Genomic DNA, 8,150 nt, shown 5'->3' with positions numbered 1-8,150 from the left:
GAAACAAATGGAATCCATAAAACAGATGCAAACAGATTTCCAGGAGATTAAACACTCCATCGAAAGTCTGAGCAGTAGAATGAATCAATGTGAGGACAGAATTTCAGATATAGAAGATAAGATTGCAATTAGTGAGGAGGAAAAGAAAAATTGCTTTAAAATTGTAAGGGACCATGAGAAATCAATCCAGCAGCTGCTAGACGATGCAAAGAAGAATAACAGAAGACTGATTGGAGTTGATGAAGAAAGAGGAGAGAGTGCAGGTGACATTAAAAAACTCTTCACAGAAGTGATGGCAGAAAACTTCCCAAGGAGGGGAAAAGAACTTGACATATAGATAAGTGAGGCATATAGGACTCCAACTAGCCTTGATGAAAAAAATCTACACATAGGCATATAATAGTTAGGATTCCAGAAATCCAACAGAAGAACAAAATTCTACAAGCAGTTGGAGAAAAGAAACAAATCTCATACAAAGGAAAGCCCATCAGAATCACAGCAGACTTCTCAATGCAAACCCTCAAGGCAAGAAGAGCTTGGAGTGATATATTTCAAGCCCTAAAGGAAAACAGCCTCCAACCCAGATTGATGGACCCTGCAAAACTATCTTTCAAAATTGATGGAGAAATAAGATAATTTCATGATAAAGAGTACCTCAGGAACTTCATGAATATCAAACCAGCACTCCAAAAAATTTTAGACAATACCCTAGGAAAAGACAATGAGGATCACAACCCCAGGAAACCCAGAAAAATGAATCCATTGGGCATGACAAACTAAACGCAAAGGGAGAGAATCCAACAAAAAGAAGAAGTCATGACAAAGCTTTTAAAACTTTTAACTTCATCTCCCTAATGAGGGTATAATTCAGTCTTGTTATTGTACTGATTAGTATTTTTCTGATTCTAGAGTTGCACACCTTTCCTTGTGCTATACTGGCTATTTATCATCTTCTTATGTCTACTTTTTAATTGGGTTGTCTATTAATGAGCTGTAAGAGTTCTTTATATATTCTGGTCATAGGTTATATGCATTGTAAACATGGTTTGTTTAAGGACTACTTTTCATTTTAATGATGTCACTTAAAGTTCTAAATTTTGATGGAATATCATTTATCAATTTTTTTCTTTTATTCATCATGTCTTTTGTATCCTAGGTAGTTCTTGCCTACCCTAAATTCATAAACATTTTCCCTTATAATTTCTTCTTAAAGTTTTATACTTTTAGGCTTTCACATTTAGGTTCATAGGTACCTTCAAGTTATTTTTATGTATAGAAATAGAGGGTTGAGGTTAATTTTTTATACACAGATACCAGGTGCTCTAGTGCCATTTGCTGAAAACAATATCTCTTTCTCAGCTCTTGAATTGAGTTTATATTCTATAAAATGCTAATGTTAAATAATCTTTCAAAACTCAGTGGACCATATATTGTGGCTCTATTTCTAGATTCTCTGTTTTATTCCAATGATCTCTATGTCTTTCCTTACACCAACACTGCCTTGATTACTGTAGCTTTAGAAGAAGTCTTTAAATAGGGTGTTAAATGTCTTCCAACACTGTTTTGTTTTTGTTTTTGGCTTTTCTGGGTCCTTTGTACTCCTACATAACTTTTAAATTTCAATATCCAATTCTTCATTTATAGCAAGTATACATAGACCTGAATTTTTATATATACCTTGTGTTTTCTAATCATGCTAAATTCAAGTACAAGTTCTAGGGGCTCCTAGAGATTTCTTAGTATTTTCTGTGTAGATGATCATTTCATCTACATATACAGATTTTGCTTCTACCTTGCCAATCCTATCCCAATTGTGTCAATTTATTGCCAGACTATTTTGGTGGGGCCTAGGTTTCAAAGTTTAATGGACCTATAAAGAGTAAGCATATCTGCCCTTGTTCCCCACCTTAAGGAGAAAGCATTGTATCTTCTCCATTCATATAAGGCATTCTCGCTGGAAGTATGGGGTACATGTCTTTAATCTATTGAGAAGGTTCTGTTCTACTTCTAGTCTCCTGGTAGCTTTTACCATGAACAGCTGTAGAATTTAGTCCAATACTTTTTCTGCCACTACTGACAGGATCATATGGCTTTTTCCTTTCCTCTGTTAAAATGATGACTTTTGGGGGTGGATCTTCCAATGCTGAACCAACACTGCCATCCCTATAACAAAACCACTATCTACATCCTGCCAGATCTGATTTCTAATAGTTTGCTTTGTTAAACAAATTTCTATGTTCATACTTTTTTCTTATGTTATCTTTATCCAGTTTTAGGATTAGCACAATGTTGAGTTCCTAAAATGAGGGGAGAAGTGTTCCTTCTTTTTTCTGCTTTAATTGTTTGATATAATTTATCAGTTAAAATGTATATGAGCCTGCTGTTGTCATATAGGTAGGTTTTCAAGCTAGGAATATACTTTCTTTAATAGGTACTATTCAAATTTTATGTTTCCTCCAGAGTTAGTTTCATTTGTCTTCCAAGGTACTTCTTAGAAGTTGTCAAATTTATTTCAAAACAGATTTTTGAAATATGCTTTCTATATCCTTTTAAATTCTGTAAAATCTGTGGTAATGTCTCCTAGATCTTGATATTGTAATTTTAAAAATGTATAATTGATATTGTGTAACAGGAAGAAAAGGTCTAAAGGAGCAGGGTAAGTAGGAAGGGTAGGGGAAAGGAAAAAAGGGAAAAGAAAAAATATGAGAAAAGGAAAAAAATGGAAACAAAGTCTTTGCAAATAAGGAAGAGTGGAGGGGGTGAAGGGAGGGCAAGGGAAGGGGAAAAAAATAAGAACCAAGATACTCATGTAATGGTACAAGATCCCAGTGATGAATGTAACTGTATTTTATAACTAAAATGTACCAATAAACTTAATGGGGGAAAAAATTAAAAAAATTAAAAAGAAAGTTGCTTTTGGTCCTACACTACTAAGTGAAAAAACCTGAATAGGGACCCAGTTCTGCCTAATCCCAGACCCTGAGTTCAGATGTTCTTGGCCTTCTGTATAGTGACAAGGACAAAGAACAGACCCAGCACTCAAATGGGCTGATGGTGAGAGATTCAAGTAATGTATTTTCACTATTGTAGCTGAGCATCTCTCATTCACAACCTGGGGATCTGGTGAAACTTCTTGGTTCTAATGCAAAAGGAGAAAATTGTCCTTTTCGTTTGACACACTGCTTCTTTTGCCCAGAATATAGAAAGGTCTGACCCTCAGTATACACTGGGGAGAACATCTCAGGACTGTGTCTCTGCCCCTTCTTCTCTGACAGTGGTTGGTATCCTGGAAGAAAGACATGTTCTCCTCCTGCTGCTGCTCTCTTCAGGATGAACTCTACATCAATCTCAGATCTAGCACTCTGGGATGCTCTGCATAAGTGTGGGCAGTCATTCTCAGAAGGACTCTGTATTCTGCAGCCTGAAACTCTCTTAGGCAGCTAATCTCACAGTCTGGTCTCCAGAAAGTGAGTAATAGGAACCCTAACTGAACATAGATCCAAGATTCAATCCAACAGTCAAAGAATTGGAGCACCCATTGATAATCAGTTCAATTTCTGCTTCCTGTCTCCTGCATGACCATAGGATGCTGTCATTTCTCATGACTTGCCCAGCATGTTTAGCAGTGGAGGCAGCAAGGCTAATTCTCTATGCTAGGATTGACTATGCTCAAGGGGCTGGACAGCACTGGGGGAACTGACTCAGCAGCAGATGCACAATGGATACATTCAGTCTGGTGTCCACAGCACATTGTCCAAAGGACCATTCCAGGGCATTGTCTCAAACAGTAGATGGGACAGTCCCACAAAGATACCATAAACCTCATTAGGTGGGAGGAGCATGATAAGGAATCTGGGTCAAGTGGTAGCCACTGGATGCTCCAGATACACATTCAATCAGCATCTTCCAGGACCATAAACAAGTCCTGAGTCCCATCACAGGGATGAGACTCAGAAGACTAACGACTTTTAAGAGGTCAGGCACTGGACAGTGAGCAGGTCAGAGCTCACAACTAGAATAGGAACATGGAAGAAATTGTGTGGCTTCACTGTTACAGGAAGAAGCTTTTGGAAGTCAGTAAAGAAATTATTGCAATCCCTACCATTAGCACTGCTGTTAACATCTTCTGAATGCCAGTCTGTTCATTTCAATATTACATGCTTTCACCATGTCTGTATGTAAATGTTTGACATGTACTGCATTGTTGCTGGGTATGGTGTCCTGTATATGGTCGTGAGGTCAGATGCCTTAATCATGCTGATCAAATACTCAATCCTCACTGTTGTTGTCATCTCATTCTGTTAATTACACAAGACACATTAAGATCTCACCTTATGATATAGATTTGTTGTTTTGCTCTCAATTTTGTTGTTATATATTTAGAAGGTATACTGTTAGGTTGCATATACATTTAGAATTGTTATATCTCCCTGGTGAATTGAACCTTTTATCTTTAAGGAAAGGCCTATTTATCTCTAGCAATGCTTATTGCCTTCAAGTCTTCTTTGCCAAATGCAGCAATGTTTTTGATTTGTTTTTGTTTTGCTTTTGTATGGTATAATGGGGGGTATTTTGTTTTGTTGTGTTTTTTATGGTACTGTGGGTTAAATCCAAGGCCTCAGAGATGCTACACACATGCTTGGCCACTGAGCTATATCCCTAGGCTTTTTATTTTTATTTGAGATAAATTCTTGCTAAATTGCCTGGATTGGCCTCAATCTTCCTGCCTCAGCCTCCTGAGTAACTGGGATTACAGATGTGGGCCACCACACCCAGCTTTGTGTGGTATAGTTTTTTCATTCTTTTTCTTTCAACCTTCTTCTTTACATTTTAGATGTATCTCTTCCAACCAGCACATAGTGGGTTGCTTGCGCTTTGCTTGTTCAGCTTTATAATATAAACCATTTACATCAACTCTCAAACCCTATAGATTGTAAGATAGAGCAATATTTTATGTATGAATAAGAAAGAGAAACACTACCAATTAGGCCATGACACAACACCTTAACAATATCCCTTTGATATGCACAAATCAATCACATCAGTCTCTCGGTGCTTGGAGATTTCTTTCACCAACTCTGAGATTTGGTTATTATTCCTGTTTTATATTGCACATATCTCAGCAAAAAGGTGTAACAGTTTATTTATTCATGAATAGCTTCTTTTTTAGGCCTCAGAAATGTCCACTGACCTCAACACTCTCCCAACTTATATGTTTCCAATATCATGCATTTTACTTACCTTTACTTTCAACCCCTACAAGATATTATTATTTCATAGAATGCATGTTCATTTACAGTTGCCAATATATTTAGCTCTTTCTTTGCTCTTCACTTTTTCCTGTGTCTATGACTATCCACTGGAGATCATTGCCCTTCTACCTAAATATATAATATAGGACTGCACTGTCTAGTATAGTAGCTACAAGCTAGATGTAGCTATTTAAATACAAATTAAAGTTCAATAAAAATAAAGTTTCATCTCTTCAGTCTCATTCACTGGCTACATCTAAAGTGCTTAGCAGCCACATAGCACCCACATGAGGCTAACGATTACAGTAGAGCAAAGATATAGAAGATTTCCATCAGCACCGGAAGTTCTATTGGATAAGACTCAGGCAGAGTTCCCTTCCCTTCAGATCTTGTGGCAATGAACATCTTTTATTTTTGCTTGGCTGAAAATATTCTTGTTTCATCTTCATTCTTGAATTGTCGTGTTCATGGTGACCTGAAAGAAGATTCAGCTTGTTTTCCACCCACACCCAGTTCCTTCTCATGTCCTGCTATCCTCTCCAGAATATTTAGTCCCTGTAAGAAGGCAATCTGAGATGCTCAGGTGGATTTGGATATTTTTCTCAGGAGAAATAAACTTGTCAGTGGGGTTGGATAAGTAAAATGTTTATATTGTGGTTGAGAATGAAAGAAGGTCCACATGAGGTTTCTTGGATGAGACTGGAAAAACAATCATCATGTTACATTATTTCTGTTGGGAAAATGCATCTTAAGTTTCAAACTCACTCTCAGATGAGTATTTGGAAATTTAAGGGCATCTGTCCTTTAAGAATTCTCCAAGCATGAAGGTAGACAGGGAGGAATTATCTAAATTTCTAATTATACAGACTATTAGAAAAGTAAAACACATATACAAATTTAAAATAAGCAAACATTAAAAGTGTATGCTTAAGGGCAGGGGATTTAGCTCAGTGGTTCTGCCATCAGCCTCGCAAACGCAAGGTCTAGAGTTCGATCCTTGGCACCAAAAACAAACAACAACAAAAAAGTGTATGCTTAAAAATTTTTATTGCATTACCATGATTAAAAACTATATCTTTTTATACTTTGGGGTTTGTAGCTCATGTGACTATCTCAATTATTTTAATTTATTTTATTTATTTTAGTTTTTAAATTGGAGGTTGAAATACAGACTGTAACAAACAAATCTAACTGTACTAAAAATGTATGAAACAGCTTCCCTGAAGGGAATGAGAAAGAAAAGAGCTGACCTTAAGTAACCTTGGCAATGAGTCAACTCTGGGAGACTAAAGGCAAAAGGAACTGTCATAACCACTGTATTCTATGTGGTGAGGTTCTTTCCCATTGATACAGTTTACAATTTTTAAAACACGCATGTACACTGGAATTGCACAATTGAGCAAATAGATGGTGAGTGGTAGGAACCAGATTTCTCTTTACTAAGAGTAGTTAGGAGGAAGCTCAAGGAGGAAAAGCTAGAATTACCCATATGGCAAAGCATCAGAGCTAGAAACAGTACAAACTTTTATTTAGCTTCATATAGATACAGATGGATATGTATGTATATGGATTGGTAAACATATATAAGGAAATACACGAGAATATTGCCTAGAAGCAATGACATCCCAGTAACAAGTATGCTGAGGACCCAATCTTGGTTTCTAATACTATCCTCCAATGAAAGGAGCCAGAGTCCTTAGAGAAATAGCTGATTCTAGGACTGAGGCAGGAAATATACAAGATGAACCTAGAGCATCCTGCTGTACTAGAAACTAAAATAATGCAAAAAAGTGGTGGAGGCAATGATGGGAATGTATCAAAGGAACACAAAAGCCAACAGAAAGAGCTACCAATGACCTAAGCTAGACAATGTGTACAACAAAATAAATAACATAGTACTGGATTATAACCCAAATATCCATGTATTCATACTGGTATTAGAGGGATGAGATCATAATTAAAGAGGCACTCAACAGTAGAAAGACTGGGAGCACTGATAGGGCAGACAGAACTGGCTTTGATTATATCCACTCCATCTCTCACAGCTCTGTGAATTTGTTAACCTCAACTTCTCTTATCCAGAGTCCTCCTGTTGTAAAGTGAGATGATATTTGTCTTATTGGGCAGCTGTGAGAATCAGAAATATAGCACATAGCACAGGACCTGAGGCATGGTACATTATCCATAGGCAGAGTTCTGATGAGGATTGTGATGTGGACAATGATTGGGGTAGTAATACTGCTGGTGATGGTGATGATGATATTAATGACTGTGATGATGATGTTGGTGGTAAAGGTGGCCATAACTGTGATGGTAGCAATGATGACTTTTCACCCACAGAGATTCTGGCTCAATTCATTTGGGATGGGATCCTATATTGGTACCATTTCAAAGCTCCCAAGATGATGTTAATGCACAAGTAGGGTTGACAGCCACCCCCTCTATCAGTGGTCCTCAAACTCTTTGTTCTCATGACCCTTTTATGCTTCTAAATATTTTTAGGGACCCTACAGAAATTTCTTTAAAAATAAATTTTTAAAAACCAAAGCATATATACACACTTTCCAATAGCCATCTGTCTTAGTTACTTTTTTCTTATTGCTGAGACAAAATATCCAACACCCAAAATTAAAGGGGAAAAGGTTTATTTGGCTTCCAGTTTGTAAAGGTTTCCGTGCATAATTGGCTGGCTCCAAGGGAGGATGGCAGAGGAGCAATAGTTCATGGCAGTGAAAGCAGCAAAAGCAACAAGAGACCTTAACAGTGTCTTTTGGCCCCTTTTATCCCATCCAGACTACCGGGATTAGGGTGGTGTCAAACCAATTACTCACATGTAATGATTTAGTAATCATATTCCTTTAATCCTAGCATCATACATTCCAGATTCAGCCACCTTTA

This window comes from Heterocephalus glaber, unplaced genomic scaffold (genome assembly GCF_053883595.1).
Source record: "Heterocephalus glaber isolate CG9 unplaced genomic scaffold, H.glaber_assembly_v1.0 deba00000470, whole genome shotgun sequence".
NCBI lineage: Eukaryota > Metazoa > Chordata > Mammalia > Rodentia > Bathyergidae > Heterocephalus > Heterocephalus glaber.
The sequence above is the reverse complement of the archived record's forward strand: the minus strand, read 5'-3'. Positions refer to the sequence as shown.